The 27,033-nt window shown below is 50.3% G+C and overlaps 1 protein-coding gene across 8 annotated transcripts in view; it reads left to right on the forward strand.

Moving 5' to 3' along the window:
- Positions 1-20,209: 20,209 nt before the first annotated feature.
- The window catches only part of PRRC2B (proline rich coiled-coil 2B), a 58,430-nt gene continuing 51,606 nt past the window's right edge, over positions 20,210-27,033 (forward strand). For 4 of the 8 annotated variants that reach the window (XM_019540822.1, XM_019540826.1, XM_019540824.1 and 1 more), the window contains exon 1: positions 20,210-20,362. The gene's annotated coding sequence lies outside the window, so the exon portion shown is untranslated. The remainder of the gene's footprint in view (positions 20,363-27,033) is intronic. The other 4 variants (XM_019540818.1, XM_019540821.1, XM_019540823.1 and 1 more) reach the window with 1 other exon arrangement.

The raw sequence follows: 27,033 nt of genomic DNA on the forward strand, positions 1-27,033 counted from the left end.
GCGACCTCACCCCGCCATCCTGGTCACCATGTTTTTTCAAGTGTGCTACCCTTGAGGACTGGCAGTGCCATCACCACGGCCCCGTCGTTAACCAGATCCCCTGGCATGGATCAGCTCCACTGGAGAAACTACTGGTCAAATAGGCTGGGAGGCTGAACACCTCTCTGCCCTGACGAGAAGGTGGCAGGGCAGAGACACCACGCTGCCTGTGGGTGAAGGGCACGACTTGGCAGACTGAGCTATCAATGCCACTTCTTTTGCCAGCCCAGCGTTTGCTGAAGGGAAGCAGAGGTAAGCTGTGCACTGCTGCCTTGGACCTGCCGGGGTGGCCTGCTGTGCCCTGCCGTTTCTTTGTTTAGCAGCCGTACTCCCTTGCATCAGCTATTGTTCTTGGAGCCCTTCCAGCCTGCTGGCTTAGGACAACCCGCGGCGCGCTGGTGCTCACGCTCCCTTTCCTCGGAGCACCCACCATTCCCCTGGACCCTGTCCCTGGGAGTGGGGGAAAGGTACCCGGTGCCCGGCTCTGGCCAAAGCAGTTGCCCAGCTTCGCAGTTGTCCCCGTCAGTGTAAAAAAAATGTGAAGGAGGGAGAAAAAACCTCTGTGAGCCGCGCTCGGCGTCTGCATCTTGTGATCCTGAAACCCAAGAGCCCCCCTGACTCAGCAGGTTATTAATAACCCCCCGGCCGTCCTCTCTCCACAGCGACTGCCAGCCCCAGCATCTCCCACCTCTCCTCTGGGACGCAGCAAACGGAGCCTGTCGAGTGCGCACGCCAGGCAAGGTTAGAGGCTCCTTCCCGCCTCCCGGCGCCTGGGCATTGTGTTGTAGCCAGCAGTTCAATGCAGAGCCACGTGGGCTGGGCACTGAGGGGCAGGGGCACTAGCTTTCTGAAGTTTTGCCCGTCGGGATTCCCTGGAAGGGGACTATGTGTCCTTGTGGCTTCCTGGAGACTGGCCCTTGCATTCAGAGCAGCAGGCTTGGCCCTTCTTGCCCCTCCAGAGTTGGGCGTGAGGTCTGGATGAGCTGGAGGGGCTGCCAGCTTCTGGGCATTCACGCCTTGCAGGGCCTTGACCTTCTCCCATCTCCTCGTGTGCGTGTGTGTGTGTGTGTGTGGTTGTGAGACCAGGACTAGCCAGCTGGAAGCCGTCTCACAGACACGACCCCTCTGCCACCCAGCCACGCGTGACTAGAGGGAATGCTAACACTGCTGGCGCGTGCCACCAGACTGCACCCCTGCCCCATCTGCTTGGCCTCTGGCAGTGTCCCTGGAGGGCCGGATGCCTTCCACCGTGCGTCATCCTGTGGTCCCACCACTGCGCTGGCTGCCACGAGAGCACGGCTCGGTCAGAGCATGTGGTAGCCAAGCCCCGGGCCCATTGCAAGGCTGCAACGGCACCTGGTAGCGGGGTCAGTGCTGCAGGGAGCGATGGTGCTTTCACTGGGCTGGCCGTGGAGCTCTTCAACCCGCTGGCTTTTAATAGCCAAGAGGAGACCCGGCTGGGGTTGCGTGCCCTTCTGTGCAGCTGCGATGGCTTGTCTTCCTCTTTTCTGATTCTCGTTTCCTGCTCTGGTTCCCTCTTCTCCCTATTGCCTACTGTGGAGTGGGGCTGGGGACCGCCAGCAGACGCTGACCAGGGAAGGCCAACACATGCCACACGCCTCTTGTGTAAGGGAGATGCTGGGGGCATCATTAATCACCAAGAGCTAAGAACAGAGCTGGAGTCTCCTCAAAGCCTCCCCTCTCCCTTCCTGGATGCTACGTCCTTCCCAGCCCAGCGAGTCCGCGCCAGCTACTGCTCCACTTGGCCGTGCTCAGGCTGTTGGCTGCGCTCTGCACGCTGAGGAGGGGACCCCTGTGCAAGCACCCAGCAGCTGCTGCCTGTGGGGATTGCTCACAAAATGCAGGCGTCCCCCCATTTCCCCTCCCTCCTCTATGGTGCCTTCATCCTGACCGTTGCAGGGGGAGCCCCCGGCTGGAAATCCCTGGAGACACAACCCCGCTGAGCAGTGGGGAAGCCCGGGTCTTTGGAGCTGCCTGTGGTGAGTGGTGCTGGGCAGTGTCTTCGGCTTCCACGCGTCGCTGCAGGCCTCCCACCAATGTCACTGTGCTGTGAAAGGGGGGGCAAGAGGCTACTGGGGAGGGGGGAGACCGTGACTGTAAAGTCCCTGAGGCACCTGCAGGCTGGATGCCCAAACCCGGTGGCACTTTGGGGAATGCTATAGCCAGCGTGATGGACACGAAAGCCCTCCCTGCCCCCGTAGGCTCTTAGAAAACCCACCCGCGCTCTGGAGCACAGGCCCAGCTGCTAACTTTCTGGGACTGGTGAGGATGTGATTTCATCCTGGTCTTTGAGAATGGATTTGTCACCCGGTGCCCTCTAGTGGGAAAAGTCTGCACAGGTCGGAAGAAATGATGCCCAAATTTATCGAATCCCTGGCAACTTGGCAAGCAAGCAGAGAGGGGCCAGGCCAAGTTCAGGTGCGTCTCTTGTCTTCCCAGGAGGGAATTTGTCAGTGATAAAGCAAGCACGGAGAGTGCAAGGCCCTTGGGGCAGAGAGGATGTTTCATGGGCATGGATAACTAGTAGCTGGAGGGAAGGGAGGGTCTGAAGCTTTCACTACTCATAGAATATAGGGACTGCATTAATAGAGCGAGGATGTCCCGAGGCTGAAACAGGGGGTTATCTGGTTGTGTTACAGGCAGGAGAATGCATTGCCGAACGAGTGATTAAATACCAAACAAGTCATAATCTGCAAAACGAGTCATTAAACACAAGTAGAAAGGAGAGCGTGCAAACCGGAGAACGTTCCAGACAATGAACTTTGCTTTGGGCTTCTTAAAATGAATCCTTGCACAACGTGTCTGTCAACTGTACATGGTCATTTTTGTCCTTCCTCTATGCTGTGGGCAATCAGTGGTGTCCCATTGCAGATTGAGAGCCCGGGAACTGGTCTTGTTTATGGCTTTGGTTGCAGAATCACCAAAATCTCATTTACCATCTCCATCTCTCTGGAAAAGAGCTGATGTGCAGTTTGGCTGCCTGAACCGAGAGATTTCTGAGCTGACTTCCATGCCCTTTCTGTAAACTGACCGTTGGCTTGCAACACATGCAGCGGAGTAATCACTTGATCCTGGTGGAGAACTGGAACGGCGCATCTGGGCCACATCTTGAATTTGCAGTTCTCTCAGTGAGGAGTGTGTCAAGAGTCTGATAATTTTGTCACTTTTGTTTAAAGCCTGACTGAAGGCCAGACATTGTCAGATCAGTTACTCCGGAAAGTGGTGCACTTACAGCGTTCCTTTGTGGAGTTTGGTTAGCTGGATTCATCTGTCTCTCCTTGAATTTTCTTGCAAGCTTTTCTCTTGTGGAAGCTCAGGCACGCTGATGATCTCCAGCTTTAAACTCTTTTGCTGGATTGGCTCTCAGTGTTAGTTGTGGCTTTCAGTGGATTGCTTGGACTCGCCTGAATTCAGTGTCACGTTCATACGAGATGGGCCTTCTGTTGCTGAAATGTCTACCCCTGCAGAACCCGGACAGCCTGTGTAGCACATCTGTCACTTTTGGACCTAGCTCACAACTTAAAGAGAACATTTAATTTTTCCCCCTGAGCTGCTAAGCCCTCGAATTGAGTTCTCTACCTGGGATCTTTTGTGAGCAACTCAGGACACTGCAAAGGATGCAACAACCTAAGGTACTTCTCAGACATGAAAGCTGGTATGTCTTCATGGGCAGTCCATCTCGTTGGGTAACCTTCTTAAAGCCTCCTTTTACGTCCTGAAACATAGCATCTCATCTTGGTGAATTTTAATGCATTTTGTGATTTTTGTAGACTGTTTCAAGAGTACCCCTTAGGAGAAAGTTGTTTTTCACGGGATGTATCAACACAAGATGCTTCCTACGTGTTAGCCTAATACAGGGAGGGCAAAATGCAGGCTGGGGCTGGATGCGGCCTGCCAGGCCATTCTATCTGGCCCACGGGGCCCCTAAAAAATTTAGAAAATTAATATTTATCTGCCCCTGGCTGCCTTTCATGTGGCCCTCAATGGCTTGCCGAAACTCAGTAAGCAGCCCTCTGCCCAAAATAATTGCCCGCCCCAACCTAATAGCACTGCGCAGTAGCGTGTTACAACAAAAACTGTGCTAATAGCCTACTGCACAGTTTTGTTTAGCTAATGCGCAGTAAGCATCCCTAAATAACCATGCGCCAGCGCTACTGCACAGTAACTTTAGGTACTGCACATTTAGTTAGTACTTTATTAAGGAAGTACTAAACTAAAAGTGCAGTATCTAAGGCACATTAATGAACGTGTAGACGCACCCATGGAGTCCTGGCATGCCAAGTTTAAAGCACGCCCACAGCAATGAGTTTGTTGTTTGTTGTGCCTCCTCTTGCAGCTTGGTTGCCCCCCTTGACAATAAGGTCAGTCAATTAGTGGCACCATGAGAGCATTGTTTGAGACAGTTGTTGATCCCGAGATTTAGTTTTTATTAATGCTGATAAAATAACCTCTGCTGAAATGCAGGCTACATCCTACAAACTGCTGAACTCGTCATGAACATGGTTTCATCTCCATACAGCAGACATTAAACCACTTGCTCTTTGCTGGTGAAGTCTGTTGTTTCATCTGGCATAATGGGATTCCACCTAGCTCAGAAATAACCCTTGAGATCTTAAGCATCACAATTTCCATCATCTAATTTTGAGTTACTAAATTTGCGTATTCATCTTGACTCGTTTTTGCAGCCACTTGGAAATATCAGGAACATATTCTGCCATCCAACAAAGCAGTTTCAATAAAGCTGCAGTCGTCCTCTCTACTTAAGAGCTTGTTCTCCAGGGTGTCCGTTATAATGGCCTCTTCATGAAAGTCCTTGTCTGGCAAGGTAAGGGATACTACTTAACATTTTCATTAGGAGCTTCCTGTTTTATTTGTGCTGCTGAGAGCCCTAGAAAGGTGACCTGTCATCAACGTCCTTTGTTGTCTTTTGAAGACGATCAACTGCTTCGGAGAGATACAAAGGAGCTCTGGGCCTCTCAAATCTGTCTCAAGCCTCTTGCCCAATTAGGGAACCCAGACTCAGAAGGCTTGACCCTGTGGCCTTAATCAAAAGTTGTTTGCACCTAGAAGCTGTCCAACTCCAGAAAGCGCCTGCCTTGTCGCCAGCTGCAGCATCACGGAGCTCCTGAAAATCATCAGAGCACGAGGAGCAGGAGGAATGGCCTTGCTCCACATTGCGCACAGGGGAAGAGTGAAGTTGTGGTTGAGAAGGAGCCTCAGGGACACCTGCAATGTCAGGCCAACTGGCTTTTGGTTCCTGTTGCTGGTGACGGTCAGGAAAAGTAGACATCCTTCTGCTTTAATCAACCAGTTCTGTGTTCTGTTTGTGCCTCACTCGGTCACTCCTCATTTCGGAAGGGGGATGCAGGCTTGCAGAGCTGAGGCACCTGCACAAGAGTCTCTAGCAAACTGGAACATTAGGCTGGCATCTTGATGTTATGCATCGTTGCAGCGCTCTTGATACAATAGCCCAAAATGAAGAAAAGGAGCGGCCCGCACCTGATCTGTTGAGCACACTGGAAAACTATTGCACGTACGTTTTCTTTAGGTAATGACCTGGGTCCTTCTCTCACCCAGCAGTTCTAAAAAGGGAAAGGCCACAGATATGATAGCAAATGGAGGTCCTCTGAGTCACCCTGCAGGATGGGACTGGGGCCAGGGCTGATGTTTGGCCTCTCTTCTCCCTTTGGAAAAGAGCCCGTGGCACTCATTTCTGGAGGGGTGGCAGAGGGAGGGAGAGAAGAACTTGTTCAAAGGCCCCGGGGTCAGCCTCTCCCAGAGGAATAGTAGCTGACTAGACCTATTCCAGGTCTCCCTAGAAGTAGGAAATCAGAAGTCCTTCTACAGTAAGAGTAAGAGAGACTGGATCAGTAGCCTTCACAAATGGAGAAAGGAAGCAGCACAGCCACTAAGAGTGGGAGATTTGCAGCCAGGTGGGTCTCACCCATGCACGCAGAGTTCCCCGACATATTTCCCAACCCGGGGAAATGTCCTAGGTGTTCCTCTAGGTATGTTTGGCATCCAACGCAACGATGCTCTAATTCTGGGCCCTATCTTAACATAAATGCTAAATATTAACAATCGGTGTGTGGATATTACAACTCACAGATTTTAAATAATCTCATTTGCTTTTGACCATTCCATTCATCTTTCTTGCACCATAGCGAAGAGACCAATCATGTTTCATTTTTGCTCATAGTCAGGTGCTACTTTCTAGCCCAATGGTGCATGAAGATCCATATGCAAGACAAATTTGTTGGTGCTGTTGGCTTTAAAAATATTTCTACTTATAATAGTGACAAGCACAGAATAATTGGTCATGCATCCACTGCAATGAATAGAACATGCTACTCATCGACTAGCCATCAATGCTGTATTACATAGGCCACAAGAGATTAAAATTTAGGCATCAAACATCCTTGCTGTACAGAAAGGCTATGTCATCAGGTGGTGGAAATCAGCACAGCCCTGTTGACTACAGCTGTTCCTTGCTGTTTTTGTACTCATTTGGGCAAGACTCTTCGATCTTGTAAAATTTTATACTGATGCCTATTTATTCAAGTCCAAGGGGCTGAGAGGTTTCGATCCGTTCTAACTTCTCCATCCCTAATCAGAATACCGATTTAAATTGATGACTTAAAATAAAAAAAACAACAAAATGAAAATATTTCTGTTGCCATTGGCTTCCAAATTGTATACATTTGGTATTCTATATAGTTACGGCTAAATCTTCCTAAGCCCTTTTAATTGCCTTTCTCAGCATGTAAATTTTTCCGTAATGCTTGGATAATGTGCCATCATAAATGGAATTAAGAAGAACTGCCAGACCTGCTCATGCCTGATCTCCCAGCTCATCCATATGACAGCTACAGTCTATTCATGCTCTTGCTAACTTGATTTTGGGTCCTAGGGCTCTGTGCACGTAGTTGCAGTCTTGAATGTCTCTGCAATGGTCTCAGATGAGCTAATGAAGTCTGTGCCGGCATGAGACATTCCTTGATTTAGACGCAACTGAATCTGAAATGGGTTTTCACGCTTCAGGGCATAAACTAGTCACTAACTCACTGGCTTAGAACTAAAATTCCCCTATGGGCTGGTTATTCTATAATTGTCCGCTACAAGTTTCTTGCGCTTGCCTCTGAAGCAGCTGATGCTGCCCACCAACAGCGACAGCGTACTGAACTAGAGAGATGCCGCTCTGATCCGCCGTGCTAACACTATGTTCTTTGCCCCTCTGGAGCATCCCTTGAAGCAGACAAGGGGAAACAGCCCTGTCTATATATGGAAGGGATCACAGATACACCAAGCCTTAGGAAAGCATGACAGCCTGATTTTTTTTGCCGTTCTGCACTCTGTGTGGTGTCAGGTTGGAAAGCATCTGGTTATCCCAGGCTTCAGATCTTTTGCTGGTTGCCTGTAGGGGCCAGGGAGGAATTTCCTCCTTTCATGAATGCTGCTGGCTTCTGTGAGCTGGGGGCCTTTCCCCCTTCCTCCGAAGCACTGGCCACAGCTGGGGCAGGGATTTTTTTGGCTGGGGTGCACTGATAGTCAGCGCTTAGAAAATTCAGAGTTCCTGCTTTTTCTCTCCGTGTTACACCAGTCACCAAATTTTGGGGGCCGGGAGGAATCCTAAGCTCTGCCCCCCATCAGATTGGCAAGGACCGTGAGGATTTTTGCCTTCCTCGGTAGCGTGGGACAAGAATCCCCTCCACATATACTAACCAACTCCTTGCCTGTCATTGCAGTAGCCGGACAGTGGTGTTAGCACCACTGCCCACCAGACCGTGCTTAGGGAGCGTTAAACCACAATTAACCCTTAAATGGAACGTGAAATACAACGGCAGACAACTCTGTGTCCTAAAATCAAAGTTTCACTTAAATGCAGATGTGGCGGGCTCCCAGCTTGGAGAGGGACGCTTTGGATTGGTGGAACATTTCTACCAATCAGGTAACAGCTGGGAGGGGCTTGCCCTGCCCCTGCTGGGAGGGGGGTTTGCAAGGAGCTCCTGGACCTGATTGAAGACTGCGCTCTGCAGGTCCCACAGACTGCAGGGGCGGGGTCTCCAGTGTAGATAAAAGCCCAGGGCGCTCAGCACACCCGGCAGAGGCGGTGAGGGAGGTCGGAGAGGGAAGAGCCTCCGTGGGATCCCTTCTTCGCCCCAGCGGTGCGCAGGCCGGCACACGGGGGGGAGCTGCGCCGAGGCAGCTCGAGCCTGCATCCTCAGCAGAGGGCTGGACGGAGCAGTATGCACACTGGCACGTGGAGAGCCGGCCCTGGGAGCAGCTTGAGGCTGCTCAGGCTAGCCCCAGCTTAAGCCGGATAACCGGAGCCCCGCAGTGTGGCCTGGCCGAAGAACTAAAAGAGCCCCAGAGCCTAGAGCAGGGCCTAGGAGAGGGGAGGTCTAGGCATAAGGCTAGGTAAACCCAGCCAGTGGTGGCTAGGTTCCCCCCCACGAGAGCTGGACGGACCCTTGTTGCCCAAAGCGGGGCACAGGGCCAGGAGGGAGGTCTCGGACTGATGCAGACAACGCCGGAGGGGCCTCTGATTGAGCAAAGGGCTCTGAAGCCGGTCGACGGCAGCTCCAGGAAAACTGTAAGTTGCTGGCAGAGTCGGGTCCCGCGGGGGAGGCATACCTGAAATAAGGCAACCCCCCGGGGGGGAAGTTCCCCTCCCAGCTAGACCCATAGACAGGGAAGCGCCCCTTGCTAGCTGGGATAAATGCACCTTATATTGTGTAAAACTGCACCTCACATTTTGTATAATTGTTATCATAATTAAGAATATGTTGTACAAAATGTTATGGAGTTGGGTTAGTTTGGTATAATGGGCTTTTGGCTTATTGTATTGTAAATATTTATCTGTATACCTTTGGTGTTAAAAGATATTGCTAAGAATATTTTTGGAAAGTTTTTTTTGTTACCTATTAGAATATTTACATATATATATATAGATATATAGCTATAGCTATATATACAATAATATATATAATTCAATAATCTACAAATAGTTAAGAACACTGGCATGGAGTTGACTCTATAGAGGAAAGAGGGACCGTGCTTAAATCACTGGTGTCCCTCTCACAGCACTGTCGCCTGCCTCATCTATCCCTTCCAGTTGAAGACAAGCACACCCTTGGGTGTTTCCGGGTTACACAGACAACTCAGTGACTTAAAATCAATGTTTAGGACAACTCAGTGTCCTAAAATCCAACTCTAACTTTATTGGTACAACAAGTATTATCTTAGCAGTTTTTATATTCAGAGAGAGGAAAACATTCAGTACAATAATCTCACCCAATCCCAGATGTTACTTTTCTCAACAGAAAAGACAGCCACTCAATTCCTGGAAGGAAAGGGTACGTTGTGGGCTGGGACGGGCTAGATAGGTGTTAAAGGCTGGATTTATGACAGCGATGATGAACTTTCTTGCTCCCCCTTCTTATGTTTTTCTTCAACTTCACTCCTTTGATGACTCTTTGCTTTTGGATTGGTCTCTCTGCAGTCAGCATACTATCCATCTTTTATCCCATCAGCATATTCCTTTGTCTAACAGACCCATTGCAAGCACACCTCTTAATTTGGCCTTTTTCCGGTGTCTGTCTTTGGCCAGTGTCCATTGGTTTCCCTTACCACCTTTTATTAATATATCCAATCCTTTCATCCCTCTGATTCAGCTGGTTAATGCCAACCTCAGCTAATTGGAGCTGGTAACAAAGCCATTGCTATGTTATGTTAAACCAACTTCTTACAGTGATAGAAATGAAAAGTTATAATACAATGAGCACCTATGAGCTCTACAAAAACAACTCAAAGCCAGCTAGCAATAAAAACAAAAAGTTAATAGGACAAAACTTAAGCAATGATTAAATAAGGCTAAAATATGAACAATGCTGTAAGCAACTTCAAAGCATTAAATATAACAAGCTTTTATGTGATGAGCCTTTTTTTACCAAAAATTTGTTATATGCAGGGTAAATTCACTCTTATGCGATCGGTGTGATGGAAGCCCGCGGTCAGCTGCTTTGTGGGGTGCATCATGGGAGTGACACGCACCAAAATATAGTCTCCTGTGTGGATCCATGCTCCTCACTTATTTTCTGCAGCACGGGATTCTGTAGTCGCCATCCACATTATGACAGTGCCCTGTGCTTGTCTGCACTGTCTGCTGTTGGTGAGTACCAAAACTGTCTTGTAAAAGTGGTAGAAAAGAGTCTCAGGGTCAGCACAGTCGAGGTCTTGGAACATATCCCTATTTGTTACATTGTAAAGTGGATTCCCTTTGTGCCAATTCGAGTTATGTGCAGTTTTCCAGGAGCGCATGTACAGCATAAAGCGAGGGAAACCTGTACAAACCACCATGTACAAGAAACCCACAGACCAACATACCCATCTGCAAAGAACCAGCAATCCTCGTAAATACACCAAGAAAGCTATAATATATAGCCAAGACCTCTGATATCACTGAATCTGCACTGAAAACACCCATGATTCTCACCTCACAAATCTCAAAAGGGCTTTCACACAACATGGACACTCCTCCGGAGAGAGAGATCGGAGTTTTGAAAGAGCCACCTGGATACCACGTGAAGAATTGCTGCAGTACAGAAAGAAAACCTTTATGAATCGCACACGGCTGGTTATGACGTGTCATCCCTTCCTGGAACCTATACGGGAAATCCTCCAGCAATCACAACCCGTACTAGAAAAAGACCCAATTCTTAAAGACATCTTCCCAGAACCACCCATCCTAGCTTTTAAACAAGCACTGAACCTCACCAACCTTATCACCAGAAGCAACTTCCTATGGCTCAAAACACATCAAATGGATCCAGAGCATGCTGGGACAAGAAATGTAAAGCCTGCCAACATATCTCCACCACTCCTGCAATAACCACACCACACAACATAACCCTCATCATTCCTAGATCTTATACCTGCACCTCCAGAAATGTAATGCATTTCATCCAGTGCACTAAATGCCCTGATGGAAAATACGTAGGAGAAACCAAACAACAACTGCACACCAGAATGAATGCACACTGGAGATCTATCAAAGACAGGACTACCCAATTACCTGTGGGGTCACACTTCTCACAAGACAACCACGCTCTCTCCAATCTCTCAGTTCTAATCCTCAGAGGGAATTTACAAAACACCTTTCATAGATGAGCCTACAAACTTCACTTCATCAACCTACTAGATACAAAAAATCATGGACTAACTATAGACATTGGATTTATGGCACATTGTAACCTGCCTGACATCTGATACCTGAGATAAGCTCTCTACAATTGACTAGCTGTATCTTATCACCAGGTCTACATTCCCCTTCCCCTCCCCACCCCAACCTGTTTCTCACCCTCTGACTGCCTCTATTTGCATTTTCACTGACCGGTATTTTCACATCCTAACCTCTGGCTTATATTTTATTCTACCCTATCCAGGAAGAGCACAGAACAACTACAGATGCTTCCTCAGCGTGAAGAAGGGTGTTTGTACCTGAAAGCTTGCAAAGAAGAATTTTTCTAACCAGTTTACTTGGTCTAATAAAAGATATTGGATTGACCTAAAGAACCTTGTTTGCCTATGTCCTTAGATCAATACGACTACAACCAATACCCCTATAAAATGGTAGGCATTTTCAGTTGCACAGAATTTGTCTTTAGGAAAAGGGGAGGAGAACATGAACTGGATTCCTGTGCCCATCTGGAGTGAACCCTGGGATGAGGAGGCTCTGTCCAGGCTTCTCATGCCCAAGAGACTCTTGGTTCAACAGCTTGGAAGAGGATGAAGATCTGAAGTGGAGCCCTCCTGCGGGAATGGATTCAGGATGCAGCTTTGTATGGAACTTCATCAAGGTGAACCCGTACTATGAAAATCCCCCTGCCTAGTTCTCTCCCTCATCCCACCTGCCAAGGGGACAATAATTTTACTGACAGCAGTCCCTCTGATTCCCACCAATGTAATTGTGAGGTGGACTCATGCTTGTTAAGAGCTGTGCATGGGGCTAATCACCCTTGTTTCAAAGGTGCGGTGAGGTAGTGCTGCTGCCTGGAGCAGCTGCTGAGTGCAGGGGAGTCTCTGCCCCTGAAGCAGTCAGATTTTAGCAGTAGCCCATAAGAGCCTGTACCCAAATCAGACAGAGTGGAGGGCCAGCATCAAAGAAAGGACCAAGGTCTTCTTCCAGAAGGCTGGCAAGCAGTGAGCTTTCTCTGGCAGAAGGCGGCACGAGCGCCTGACCCATAAGTTATAGGACCTGCGCAGGCAGGCAGTGGTGGGCTGGGATGTAAGGGAAGATATACGAGAGGTAAAAGCCCAGATTGGGTTCTGCCACCAGGAGGAGGCCAGGCTGCCCTGGGTGGTGGAGGGGGAGGAGTGGTCTGCTTATGCTCCAGACTAAAGAAGAGCAAAGAGAAGCCCATGACATGCCTAAGTGACGGAGCAAGAGTGGAGCACTAGTTGAGGGAAGGCATGCTGGAAACAGTGACCGCTTTCTACCGAGAACTCGACACCGCACAAAGGGAAGACCCGGGGGCCATGCAGCAGTGCCTGCAGGTGCTCACCTGGGCCCGTGGAGACGCCGAGCAGCAGCAGCTGGAAGAGGCATGGATGCTGCAGGGGCTCGAGCAGACCCTCCGGAGGTTCAACAATGGTAAGACTTCTGGGTTGGATGGCCTGCTCAAGGAGTTTTACGTGACCTTTTGGGACCTGGTGGGCCCCAATCTGTTGGAGCTCTTTCAAGAGCAACTGCAGGAGGGGCACCTGGGAGCTGGGACGGAGCAGGGCCTCTTAAGCCTCCTGGACAAGAAGGGTCCAAGGGAAGAGCTGAGGAATCGGAGGCCCATCACCCTCCTGAACTTCGACTGGAAGCTGCTGGACAAAGTCTTGCCGGAGCGATTTAGGTCTGTCCTAGGTTCCATCATCCACGAGGACCAGTCGTGTGTGGGACCAAGACGCCGGATCTACAGAGCTTGCTGCAACGGAGGGACGCGCTTGAGCTGGAATGGGACAGACGGCAGAAATGGGCAGTGCTGAACCTGGACCTGGAAAAGGCCTAAGACAGAGTGTCACGCTGGTTTCTCTTCGAAACGCTGAAGCGAATGGGTGTCCCCCATGACCTTCATTGGCTGGATAAGGATGCTATACACAGATATTAGCAGCGAGGTGCTGGTCAATGGGTTCTTGAGCAGACGGATCGCAATAGAGTCAGGGGTCCGCCAGGGCTGCCCACTATTCCTGATCCTTTTGATCTGTGCCATTGACCCCTGACCCAGTGCATCAGGCAGGACCCCAGGATGCATGGAGTCCTGATTCCCAGAGGAAGCAAGGAAGAGACCAAGGTCCTGGCCTACATGGATGACCTGAACATCCTGTGCTGTAGAGAGAGCCCTGTGGCACACATGGACCTGCGAGGCAGCAACAAGGGCCAAGCTCAACGTGAACAAGAGCACATGCCTGGCTCTGGGCAAGCTCGGGGACCTGGAGTCCCTGGGGGTCTCGGTCCCCTGTGAGGGGGTCAAGATCCTTGGAGTGGAGGTTGACCCTGACCTGAACAGAAGGACACCTGGGGAGAAGAAGGAGGCCAAAGTGAAGCAGAGATTGGGCATGCCGCCCCTCCATGGAGGGGTGCGTGGCACTCATGAAGGCGGTGTTGCTACCAATGCTTCTGTACACCGCATCCCCCCCATCCAAATGGTCTTCCCCCCCATCCAAATGTGTTACCCGCAGAATCCAGAGAGCCGTGTGCATCTTCTTCTGGTGATCCAGAATTGAGAAGGGGTCAAGGAGGACCCTGTACAAGAAGAAGCGGGCCAGGGGCACAGGGATGCCAGACATCCACCTGTTCCTGTGAGCATGGTACACAAGCCAGATCTGCAAGCTGGCAACTGGGCCAGCAAGCAAAACAGCCTGCCTTGTCGAGTATTTTCCAGGTCATCTCCATGAGGGGTGTATGCACCAGCCAGAGGGAGACCATGCACCATGGAGCACCCTGGTCCGACAGGGTACTGAACAAGTGCCGGAGCAAGGATGGGCTACAGAAGGAAAGCCCGGGGACCATGTCCAACCACAGGAAGATACAGAAGGCAGTTAGAGACAGAGACGGACTATCGACTGTGGAGCTGCTCCCTGACGATGATTGCCAGGCCGTCTGGGACCGGATCTTCCACAAAGACCTAAGAAAAGACCACAGAGACTTGAACTGGCTCATAGCTCATGGCATACTCCCAGCAAAGGCGTGGAGGCACAGAGCGAGACAAGAGTCTGGACCCAGCTGTGTCAGGGCAAGCTGCCAAGACGAGAGTGAGACCATCGGCCACCTCTTTTGGCTCTGCCCATATGCCAAGGGAGTGTGGAAAAAGGTAAGCTGGCTACTTGAGGAAGTGACAGATGTCAGGCTGATGACAAGGGAGGCGGTGCTGTACGGACATCTGATGAAACATCAGGGGTCCCAGACAACCCGCTTAGACCAGTTTGCGTCCTGCATCAGGAGCGCCCGGTGGCATGCAGGAACCCCCGATGTACGGTCACACTAAGCTTGAGCAGACAGACTGTATTAAAATGTTTCTGAGTGAACTCTAGTCCTACTACTGGAAAGCAGCGGGAGAGGATGGAGAGGATACAGCCAGCTCTGCTTGGAAAAGGGACACGTGGCACAGGCTATTCAAAGTCCCCCCGGGAAGGGAAGTGGACAGGGAGAACGAAGGGGACAACAGCGCAACTGGACCTGGAGACAGCAAGGAGGACAACAGGATCAGCCGTGAGGAAGTGACAGCGACAGAGAAAAAACTGAGAAGGGAAACCCCAAATCGCGGCTTGGACTAAGGGACTGTGTTTGGGCTCGGGAAGGGTAGAGAGTGGGCGTGCGTGGGCACAGGGGAGCAGGTGCTGTTATTGTAATGGGTGCGCGGGTTTCTTAAGGTGGTTTTAAAAAAGTGCAATAGAAGTCTATGATAGAGGATGCATATATATAACTATATAGATATAGATATATTTTAATTAAAAAACAAGTCGCCCATGAAACTAGGGGGTGACAGGAGGCATTTGCACCATTCTGGCGGTGTCTGGTTCTGAATAAAGCAGCAGTCAGTAATACTGAAATCTTAAGAGGGTCCTGGAAATTGGGGTGTGAGGCCAAACAGCCATGAGCTGAGCAAGTGGAGAGTTCACCGGGGTCAGTAGAGTTGATCTCACTGACCCCGGCAGGCCTCGTGTCGGCCCTGGTAATTATACAGTGACAGATACCTTCCTGCGAATCAGGAGCAGCTTGGGAAATGGCCCCGTCTTGCTCTGCTTACTGTACAACCTGTTTCTATCCCACAAACTACCCACGCCGTTGCAGAGGTGTCTGTGACATGTTTGAGTGCTGTGTGCTGGGAACAGATGGATGAGCAATGAGTTTGAGTGCTGTGGCTGAAGGATCTGCACGTCATCGGTGGATGTGCTATTATCTTTTGCTTGTTTATTTCACCTCCGTGCTCTCTACGCTGGGGCTTCTTTTAATTGGCACTTAAATTCCCTGGCCTTGGAATGTTTCCTTGGAGATGCACAGAGAAACTTTGGAGAACTGCTTATTAAAGGGGTGCAGCGGGTTGCTCCTAGCTAGGTAGAAGCAACCACGTGGCAGCACTCTCATTACTGCAGTAGAGCATTATTCTGAGCTCCCTGGCATGTTGATATGCATGTACAGTAATATTCTGTACTTGTGATGGGCAGGATGAAGCTCTCCGAGCAATGAGATATATGTGCAGATGTGTGGCTGTTTACCTTGCCAGACCTGGAAGAAGGCCGATGAAGAGAGAAAGCACCAGACTAATGCCCTGAATCTGAGTGAGAACGGGTGAGTGGGAGTTTGCTGATGTCAAGAGGAGGACACGATGTTCTGTGTGAGTGGCTGTAAGATGAGGGACGGAGGGGCTGGCCAGAGGTTCTGCCGAGGGAAGAAATGAGAAGCAAGAGAAGTGAGATGAGAGGGGTAGGGATGGAAGGGGAATAGCTTCCTTCCAGAAAAGGAGAGAATCGGACACATAGACTGGTCGTTCTTGCTGCGCTTTTTCACTAGCTCGACCCCTGGCAACTCCGATAGGTTTGCAGATCCACCAGTGGGAACATGACACGTGGGTTAAGAAGCTGCTCTTGCATACCCTCCTCCCCTGTGTTACCATGCTGCTAGACCAGTCATTTCTCCCACCTGCAGAAAGCCAGGTGGCCTGGTCCAAGATGTCCCTTCTGTTTGCCAGGTGGCTACCACTGCTTCTGAGACCGAGTCTATGGGACATATCCAATAATGGTATCCACCACTGGGAGGGCAGGAGACTGAATACTCTACTACCTTATAATAGCCCCTGCTGCTAGCCCTCCAAGAAAGGCTCCTCTTTCTTCGTTTCAGAGTGATCAAAGTGTTTCTTCTCTATTGGGGAAAAAAAATCCTAGCTTGATTTTCTCTAGACATGTGGCTCAAAAGTGGCAGAATTTAGAAACTTCAGCACAGAAGGTGTATCCTTCCCAAGTGTGAAGAATAGCCAATATGTTATGATCAAGTCAAAGCAACTGAAACAAATCCCTTCTGAGCATTTGCAAAGAGCTCTTTAACTTACTGATGTGTTGGCTCTTTTTTGTATCTGGATGTACACACAGCTCTCTTGGACCGAGGGCTTAGCAAACCAAGGGTGCTGCTCTGATACTGCTTTTGGGATCATTGGCAAGAGACGTGTTTGTTGTTGACTTGCTGATATGCACCCAGCAGATTCACCCCGTTCCAAACAGCCCACCACACTCCCTTGGTGTCAGGAAAAAGGGAAAATTGTGAAGGCAAGGAAATGCTGGACCCTGAGATTGACTGTGTATCATTCTGTTTTCCTAGCCATGCTGATAAAGCTGTAGGAGCAAGGGAGCAAATTCTCACTCAAGTCTCTCTAATTGCGATCCTGAATGTCTCAAGTAGGTCAAAATTTCCCCAAGTGACTTGTGATTTGACTTCTTCAGCTTTGGGGTATCTAGCTAGAGGCACTGAAAGTGCTGGGGACTCTTCCCAGAAATCAGGCTTCAGGTGGGACACGGCACCCAAAAAAATCAATGCACCCAAGACCACCAGTTGCTTTGGAAAAGCTTGGCATAGGTCTTGTAGGATGCTTAGCCTGCTTTCCTCTTGCCAAGGAACTGCATAGCCCGGTACCAGTAGGTGTTACAGGGAGAGAGGAAATTCTCTCTGCAAAGCCCCTGAAACACTTTGAAAGAACACTGCAAAAAATGTGAGTTCTCTTTGAGGGGGAGAACTGCTTATTAAAGCAACATGTTTGTGAACCTGTGTTTTGGGTGCAGCCTGCATGGGCCCCTCCTAAGCCCCGAGTTACAGGTGGCTCCTGTAGCAATCGCCAAGCCATGGATCTAGGAGCGGGGGCAGCTGCATCTGATATTACAAAGTTTTTGGTTTCATAACAGGGCCTTAGTATGGTATGATCACTAAGGTCTGCTCCTTTACTTGTCGGAGTCCAGAATGGCGCAGGCTGCAAGTAGGAGATGTAGATTTAGGGGCAATCTCATGGTGTAGCTAACCAAAAGGGATGTCCAGAAAGCTTTGGACATCATTAAGTTGATGGTAGCAGTGTTAACACTCAGGCACTAATCTCTGAGCAGTTCAGAAGCTGGGCTTTGGAGCCAATACTCCAGTTGCATTTTTGGTGTGAATTTCTTATTAAGAATGTAGTTAACATCATGTTAAACTCAAGCCCTTCTCACCTCCAGCCTGCATCATGTTTCTTTGGATAGCTGCTCCCTATGTATGGCTAGATGCTTTCTGCTAATACAGCTTCTCAGGGCAGGGATGTTACCAGTATTCTGCTGCATCCATTTCTATGTATTTGTTAAAGAAAAAGAAATGAAATACAGTGGTTTCAGACTGAAACCCTTCCAAAGGGCAATTCCTTTTGGCTGTCTTTGGACTCCCTGATTACAAAACCAAGGGAGGATCATGAGTGAGGCTTTAAATAGTGTAGAGACATGGCAGGAGAAAAAAAGGCAGGTTAATCACTGCAGCCCAGATGTAGCAGACAGGGATCAGTGTCATAGGACCCCTACCATAGCTGTCCTTGCTCAGACTCTTTGCTGGTAGTCCTAGCAAAGGGGTAAATTCAATAGCCCGTGGGAGCCAAATTTGGACTAGCGTTTTCACCGGTGCATGGTAGGCAGCCTGGGGAGGAAACCTGGTATTTGTGCTCTACCTTCTTTCCAACAAATCCCAGCCAGTTCCATCTCCTTGGCTTCTTGAACTGTATCCCTCTCCCTTTCATAATCCCAGAGCCTGAGTCCGCACGCTGTCTCTGAACGCTGTCCCTGGGCACCACTGAGCAGAAAATAAACCTGCTTGGCTTTCTTGTTTGATGTTTGATGCCCTTCATGACTTGTTTTGGTGCTCCTAGACAGAGGGTTGGAAGTCAGGCAAGGGTTAGGGAGCTGGAAACAAAAAAGGAAATGATAATAAAGACCTTGGAAACCTTCAGATGAGGCATTGGGCAGTGGCTATTTGTTAGACTGAGAACGGAGTGAATGCTTAGAAAGAAACGTTTCAGAGACACTGCTGTTCAAAGCTTGCTGGAGCCAACGAGAAGATTGCTAGGGTCCAACGCAACCTGGCATCCTCAGCACCCAGATGGATTGCTACAAAGCTCAGGTGAGAGCTAGATACCTGGAGCCGAAGTTGGATCACTTCTGAGCTGCCCAGGCACCCACATATGTTTGCCCGAGGAGCTTTGCAGCCTAAACTGGAGGTGTTGCCCAATCTCGGGTGCCTATTGAGTTTTGAGGCTTGTGGAGAAAAGCTAACCAGCATTGCAGTTGGCATATAAGGTCCCCAGAGTCTGGCTAAGTAGTTTAGGCATTTCCAGGACCAAACTGGATCGCACTCCTATTGACACCAATGGGCTTTGGGTCAAGGCTTCGATCAGTCAGCATCTCCTCTCCTCCCTCTTTCCCTTCCTTAACTTCTCCTCAACTCTCACCCCCTACCTGCCTGCAATGAGAAACTGGAAAATCAGATGTTGTCCACTTGGCAGCTCCTGGAGCAGATCCGCCCAGTCCCAGCTTGTTTCTCCATGTGTTCCCCCCGCCCCCTTTATTCACACTGAGAAAAGATCTGCCAGACTGTAAAGGGAACAAACTGGCAAAGGGCCTGGAGGCTTGGCTCTCCAGTCTGTTGGCTGCCCCCTTTGCTGCCATGCCCATGCCAACCCTGGTGTGTGTGCCCCGACTATCCTGGCTGCCCCCAAGCCCCTGAGTTTCTGGAAGCCTTTGAGATGTAGCAGCTCTGCACTTCCCCCATCTCTCCTTCTCTATGCTCTGTTTTTTCCTTTTTGTCCCTTAAAACACATTTCCTGCAGTTCCTGGGACCACAGACTCATAGAAAAGGAGGGTTGGAAGGGCCCTCACATGGTCACATCTAGTCCTGTGTTTCTCAACCTGTGCGTCGTGACCCAAAAGTGGGCTGCAAAAGTGTATGAAGGGGGTGTGAAGAAACTTTTAAAATGGATTCTCTTTGAAAGGAGAAAAACATGGGAAACTGCGGCTTTTCCTTTGCAGGCTGGCAGAGCTCCCCCTGCCCCCTACACCCACCCGCTGCCCCACACACTGGGGGGCTGGGGCCTGGACACAGGGGGCAGCATAGGCTGGCCATCACAGAGGACGGTCTGGTTTTCATAGATTTGTAGCCCCGCTCCTGCCCTGTGGCTGCCACCTGCGGGCAGCCGCCCTGCCCCCCGCCTCCAGGGGGCACGCGGCATTCACCCTCCAGTCCAACCCCCTGCTCAAAGTAGGACCAGCCCCAACCAGCTCATCCCAGTCAAGTGCCTCTGCCTGGATCTTCCAACCCCCTGGGCATGGAGAGTCCACCCCTGCCTGGGGACCCTGTCCCGACACTGCCCCACCTTCCTAGCCAGAAAGTTGCCCCCAGCATCCAACCTAAACCTCGCCTGCTGCAACTGGAGCCCTCTACGGCTCCCTGTTCCCCACCCCCAGCTGCATCCTCCCCGGGCCCTGCGCCAGGAAGGCCGCAGGACCCCCAGCCCCGTCCCCCTCCCTGCAGGAGACGAGCGCGGCGCCTCCCCGGGCGCCCTGCAGGGGGCGCTGCGCGGCGCGGCGCGCCGGGGCTCGGCCCGGGGAGGGGGAGGGGCAGACACAGGCAGCGAGAAGCCGTCTCGCCAGGCTCCCGCCGCCGCCGCCGCGCAATCCGCAGCCATCCTGCGCCCCGAGCCCCCATCGCCCCTCCTGACTCGGCTCCCCAGGCACAGCCGGCTCCCCCCCACCACCACAGGTGGGTATCGGGGCCGGGGCGCGCGGCTGGCGGGGGCTGGCGGCGGAGATCGGGGCCGGGGGGGGCGAGGCGGCTCTAAAATGGAGCCCGACTCAGAGGCTGCAGAGAGCCGGCCTTGGCCTCCCCCCATCCCCGTGCCCTGCCTGGGTGCTGCCCCCAGGGGCAGAGCTGGGGTGCAAGCCCCTTTGGGGCAGCCACCAGCCTGGGGGCTCCCCCGCCCCAAGGGATTTGGGCACCTCCTCCCTGCAGCTGGGCAGCCTGCATTTCTGCTCCCCCCGGCCCCAGCAGCCAGGGGGGCCGAGCGCGTTGACCCCCCCCCCCTCCCCTGCAGGGTAAGGGTTTTTTGTTGGGGTGGGGGTGTTTTTTTGTATTTATTTTTTTTTAATTTTGTGGCTGATTTGCAGCCTTCGGGTGTCGAGCGTCTTCCCCCAAGACCCATTGTTTTGGTTGTGTGCCCGGGTGCTGGGAGGCCCGCTTCATGCCCCCGCGGTTTGCTGCTGTCGTTCGAGGGCTGGGCCGTGCAAAACTGCTTGATTTTTTTTGCAGGGCATCACCCCCCCCCCCTCCGCCCCCAATAAAACAATAAATGCTGCGTTGCAACAAGAAGCCCAGGCTAGGAAAGCCCAGGGCTGTTGAGGGCATTGTTAAAGTCAGGGGCGGATGGGGAAGCTGCCAGGGCAGGTTGTTTCTCCCCGCAGCACTCAGGAGATGTTTTGGGTGTGATGGGGGCATTTCAGCAAAGCCTTCGGAGAGGGGCACTTGGGGAGAGGCAGTTCGGAGGCTGTTTGGGGGTGGTTCTGGGGTCCCGATGCATTTCGGTAGATACGGCAGGGCTTTGTTTTTTAAGCTATTTTTGGCCCCGGGAAGGAATTCATCACACCCTGGGCTGGGGGTCACCTGTGCTGGAAAGGCTATGTGTGGGTCCTGGGATGGCAATGCGTGGTGGTGTTCTGGGGTTTTTTCCCCTTGTGCGTCTGAGGAGAGTTGGCGGCTGTTGTTTTTTTTTTTGTTTAGCGGAGCTGGGCATAATGGGCAGCGATGGGAAACGCTCCCCCCCACGCTGCTGCCGCCGCCTCTCCCAAACCCAATTGAAGCCAGGTTTGTGCGGACCCGGGTGCTGAATTTTGCTGTGAAAGTTTTGGCTCCCAGGCGGAGAAATGGCGAGGGAGGATCTGTGTTTGCTGGAACGATGCTTACAATGGAGCCTTTTTGTTTTAATGCTGCTAGGGTTTGGAGGGGGTGGGGAGAAAACAGGCCTGTTCTAGAGTCCTGGTCCTGAGAGTAATCCTTTCCAGGGAGGGGTATTGACTCTGCAGGTTGTTGTAGGCCCTTGGCTTTGACGGACCTTACTGAAAGCTGCTGCTCACTTGACTGATTTTTTTTTTTAAATAAGCTGATGGTTGTAGCTTAAAACTTTTATTGCAGTAGTAGCCCCCTCTTGCAAGGCACTCTACAGAGGTAAGAAAAGACACTTGCTGCTCCCGAGAGCTGGCCTGGCACTGCTGGTTCTGCCAGACTGGCCAAATATAAAGTTGCGGGGTGCCGTGTCAGAGCCTGTTTTTTCTGGGGGGCTCTGCTTTCTCGTGGCCCGTTATGGATGTGCACTTGCTTTATGATTGCACAGCATCCTGCTTTGGACCAAGGGCCCATAGGATAACATGGTCCAGAGGAAGGGAAGAGGGAAGTTGCGTGGGGTGGTCTCTACCTGAACCCTCAGGCTAAGTGACTGCATGTTTTCTTCTATGGAAACAGATTATTGAAAATAGTCCTGATTCTGCAAGGGGCTATGGACCGGCAAACCTGTTTGGAGCTGCACTGAAGTTACTGATGGTCCACGAGAGCGCTGCCAGCAGCATTGGGGCCTTAGAAATTCACCCCCCCCGGCCCCAACAGTTGGCTTAATATATTATGAAATGATTGATGATGTGCCTTCCTTGTGACCTGTCTGAAATGTGGTGCGCCTTTTTTTATGGGGATATGGTCAGGTTGAAAAAAAGTCTTCAACGCGCGTTGTTATCCAGCTGAAGATTGGCACAGCAAAGAACTAAAAAAAAAAAAAATGAAGAAATCAGATGCATCTTTCATCCCCTGGTGCTGTGTGTTTGCCCCTGAGTTTGGCTGGGATGTGGAAGACAAACCAGTCTGTTTCATTTTTTTCCCTAGCCACTTTTAGCATGTGGTTGTCTGTGGTGATTCAGGAGATGCTAGCTGAATTTCAGGGCAACATTTTAAACTAAGAAAAAAACATATTGGAGCAATATATATATATATGTGTGTGTAGACCTATAGAATAGGAGTGTGCATTTTTGTTTTGGGATGCAAAACACTTTCCTGTGTTGTGGGTAAATCTTCCCATTGTTGTTTCCCATGTGTGTGTACTAATGCCCCAAACTACACATTTCACAAACTCCATCCAACAGCAACATCTACACTTTTTTTACTTGCACTCACTCGCACACACTTTTCTTAAGTTTCACAAACTCGGTGTCTAGCAGCAATATCTGCACTTTTTCCCCCTTGACTCAGCAAATTTTTGCTTGGAGTTCAATCGCTCCATGTGCAATGTTGTCAAATTAAACATTGCACCACTTTGTCTAGTGCAGAAGAGCCTGAAAGTAAAGCATTTTTGTCCAAACTGGTTGAAGCAGAGCAGACTGCAAAAATGGTGAAAATGTAGGATTTAAAAAAAAAAGAGTTGTAATAAATCTGAGTCATGAAAGGGAGGACTGTTTGTTTAAAGATGACTGCCTTGAGAATTACCCCTTTCATATTAAGCTTTTTTGCAAAACTTCTACTTAGTGACTAATTTATTTCAGGCCATCCTCCTAGAAATCACCTATGAAATAACCTATGAAACAATGAACTTTCATTTCTACCCAGGAGAACTTTTACAGTCTTTTCTCTAATGCCTGATGAAGGGTGTTTGTGCCTGAAAGCTTGCAATTAAGGAATTTTTTTTACAAAAATCTTGATGGTCTAATAAAAGATATTATCTCTACTACAAATCTTGATTGCCTTAAGACTTATCAAGACATTGACTTGCCTGACTGGGACAATATTAAAGGCCATGTTTTATGGGGATTTTCACAGTGGGCCTGATCTCTCTGGCTGCAGTGTTTGTGAGGACTGGTACCATATAAAATATAATCTCCAAGATCTCCATGTCTGGGGTGCTGGTATTTTTGTATCCCTCTTGGTAGGTAACAGGTCCTTAACTTGTGACTGTCCTTCCTGAACTGCAAGTGTTGGGCCCTAGTTTAGGATGCCATTTAGGGCCTTTTCGTACACTTGAGTTTCAGAGTACTGTGCCTTTTGTTGGCTACAAAAAATACCTGGTTATGTTGTTGGGTCCTGTTTGCATTTGTGAGCTGCTCAAAGCTTTCTTTGTACGTAACTCTACAATTGGAAGTACCTGGGGACCAGGAGAGGAAAGACTCACAGTGCTATTACAATGTAAGAAATAAATAGTAGACTCGCTGATGGCTGCTCTCAATACAAAGCCATTTTGCTGTTGGAAGGTTTCCCCTTGTAATCGGGGCTCTTGTGATTGCCCAAGCTGAAGTTGTGGGCTCAGGAGGAACTCCTGGGAAGTCTTCAATCTGAAGCACGGGGTGGGTGGATTGATTTTAGGTTGGCAGGAGCGAGACATCCCTGTGCCCACCCTAGGTCCTCACTAGTCAGCTTCCCATTTACCCTGCTGTTTAGCCATGAAAGTTGTGCTTGATCCTCATTTTTTCACTTAATTGCACCTCCAGAGTGGGTTTTGCTTTTCATGTAGCACTGATTCATTTATCTAATAGGCTGGTAATTTCACAGCTCCTTATCCCTAGCCTGTCATTTGGAACAGGAAAAAGTGTGAAAGCAGGTCTTTCAGATCCTTGTTAGATGGTCACTAGAAGCAACTTGGGGCTGGGGTGGGGAGCTGCATAGTTCTTCCCAAGAATGACTGCAGTTTGGCTGGCTATTTAAATAAACTGACTTGGCTGCAAAAAAGACCAGGTAGAACTATTCCAGGAGAGCCCCTTCCACGGGAGGTCCATACCTACCTGTAACTGCATCACAGAAGATGGTTTGAGCAAAGGCTTCTCCGGTGGTAGAAACAAAAGCCAAGGGTTAGATGTCAGCTTTTCTCATTCACTGGAACTGAACTTGGTTTCACGATGACAAAGGACTGTCAGGATCTTCTGATGGATCTACCACTTGGTGAGCATGCTGCTTTAGGTAAGGAGATCGGCCCCTGTCGCGCCAGAGCAGAGATGAGTGAGCAGTGGGGGCCGATGTGTATGTTTTGCAACAAAATGGAGAGGGATGGTTGGTGCAAACCATCTTTCCTCCCACTCAGAATCCCATAATATCCCCCTGGTGGTGTCTCGCATGGAAATGACACAGCAGGAAAAACAGTGTCATTTTTCAGTGTGTATTTTCATAAGCAGCTGCTAAATATAACGCATGACAAAAAGCATGTGAAATACAATTGTTGGCTAGTCCGCATGGACCGATGCTGCTTCACTGAAACCATAAGCATCAGAACTGGCTACCTAGAGGGGTAGTGGGATCAACAGCCTGGAAGATTTTCAGGAGCAGGGTAGGCAGACGGGCAGGTGGGAAGATTTAATCAGGTTTAACCTGCCTTGAGTTGGAGGCTGGGCTAAATGACTTGTGAGCTGCCTTCCAATCCTGCTTTTCTGTGAAACCTGGAATTTGTCTGGAAGCTGCAGGCCTGAGCTGTCTTTTCACTAACAATATGGCTGTGGAGAGGGAGGCAAAATCTCTGAAGTTGCTGTCCTAATAGGGATGTTGGGAGGTGACAAGGAGAAACTTTCAGGAAGGGGTGTGCATGTGTGTATATACATCTCCCTCTTTGGCTCTGGCATAGCTGCATCTTGTGTCTAATCCTGAGCTGCTGCATGCATCACCAAGGGCATGTTGACAAATTGGAAGAAGCAGTGAAAACTCCCAGGAGACTGCAAGTATTGTCTTGGGGGAGAACGTGAAAGGGGCCACAGAGGACGAGTGAGGAGACATGGCTCCAGAGTAACCAGAGAGGTGTAAACATCCAAGAGCCAGCTCTTTTGGTTGGTGCATTGGAGATTTGAACATCATCTCCCTGGCTCAAAGTCAAGGAGTGGAAGGCCAGGAAGAGAAGCTGAGACAGTTTGCTGGTGGGGGGGATGACAGCAATTTTAGCCAAGTCTTTTGTGGCATTAGCGGGCAGTTGTGCTGTACTGTGTGTTGGGACTTGAAGTGAACATGGAGCTTGGATGGTCCGGAAAGAGGCTCTTTGAGGCTACCTGGATGTGGAGGAGTCGAGAGGTCTGGGTGTCAGAGTTAACACCCCGCTGAAACAAACTTGGTAGAGGGATGGGGAAGTTTTCCCAGGCAGTTGTTGGGGCTCTTATGCTGGAATTGGGGCGGACTTCCTACAAAACGTGGATGCAGCCATGTGCGTCCACTGCTTCTCTTCTACTCGCACCCATTGCCATTCACCCCTGCTGTGGTCTGTTGGCCTCAGGGCTTCAGGGGGCTTGATCCTGACTTATCAAAGTTCCCCAGCACCTGGTGCTGCTCTGGGTGGGCAGCCAGCGGCCCCTGCCACCTCTGCTCTGGGAGCTCCCAGGGTCCAAGCCTGATGCTGTCTCCCTTACCTGCTGCCCTGTTAGCCCTGCCTGGTAGAAAAAAAGCATCATAAGAAATAGATATACCCATCCAAGTAGAAGTCTAGGTACCGAGGACTCCCAGCTGGTTTCCCAGCCATGTGCTAGCTGGGCCTGGGACTGTTTAGCTTCTGGAATCAGATGAGATTCGGCGACTCAGCCAGATCTGGCCATATGCACTTGGGATCCTGTACCTCCCCCTCCTCCTCTTACTTGCAGGCTGGATTTGAAGGGGAGGCAAGCCAAGGGGAAGGAAAATACCCTGTCCAGGCTGCCACAGAGAGGGAGAAAGCAGAGAACCAGAGGGAAGGCAGAAAATCCAGGGAAAAGAAGAAATTGTAAAGCGAGGGAAGGTAGAGCTGGTGCCCAGAGTGATGATGATGAGGCTGAACAGAGGCAGATGCCACAGCAGAGGGGAGGGGGATCATTAAAAGGAACGGGAAACACTTATGGTCTGGGTGGGGCTAGGCTACAGATCAACCCAAGCATTCCTGTGATAGATTGACCTCTTGCACCCCAGCCCGGCCTCTCCAGGCAACAAATCAGCCTTCCATAAAAAAGCATTGGGCTGACCTATAGCTCTGCAGGGGCCGTCCAGACAACAAGTCCACCTACCATAGGAGTGCACTGGGTTCACCTTGGGCCTGGCTCAGGCCTCTTGGGTTACAGGTAAACCTGCTGTAGGAGTATATGGGCTGATCTGGTACTTGCCAGGGGCCGCTTGGACTACAGGTAGACCTGCCATAGGACTGCACTGGGCTCACCTGGCTGAGGCTGCTCAGGCTGCAGGTAGACTTGGAATAAGAATGCACTGGGTTGACTTGGTGCCTGTGTGGGGCTTGGAGAAATTTTTGTCCAGACAACCGGTCAGCTTGCCTGTGGTCCAGACTAAAAAGCCTGGGTGGATGCAAAGTATTGGTGTCCATAAAGCATTGTTTGCTTCCTGTCTCATGGCTTCCTCCACATATTTCAGACACAAATGAGTTCCTTGTCAGAAGTATTTTCCTTTATTCAGGG

Source organism: Crocodylus porosus, unplaced genomic scaffold, assembly GCF_001723895.1.
Source record: "Crocodylus porosus isolate Cpor-Errol unplaced genomic scaffold, CroPor_comp1, whole genome shotgun sequence".
Taxonomy (NCBI): domain Eukaryota; kingdom Metazoa; phylum Chordata; order Crocodylia; family Crocodylidae; genus Crocodylus; species Crocodylus porosus.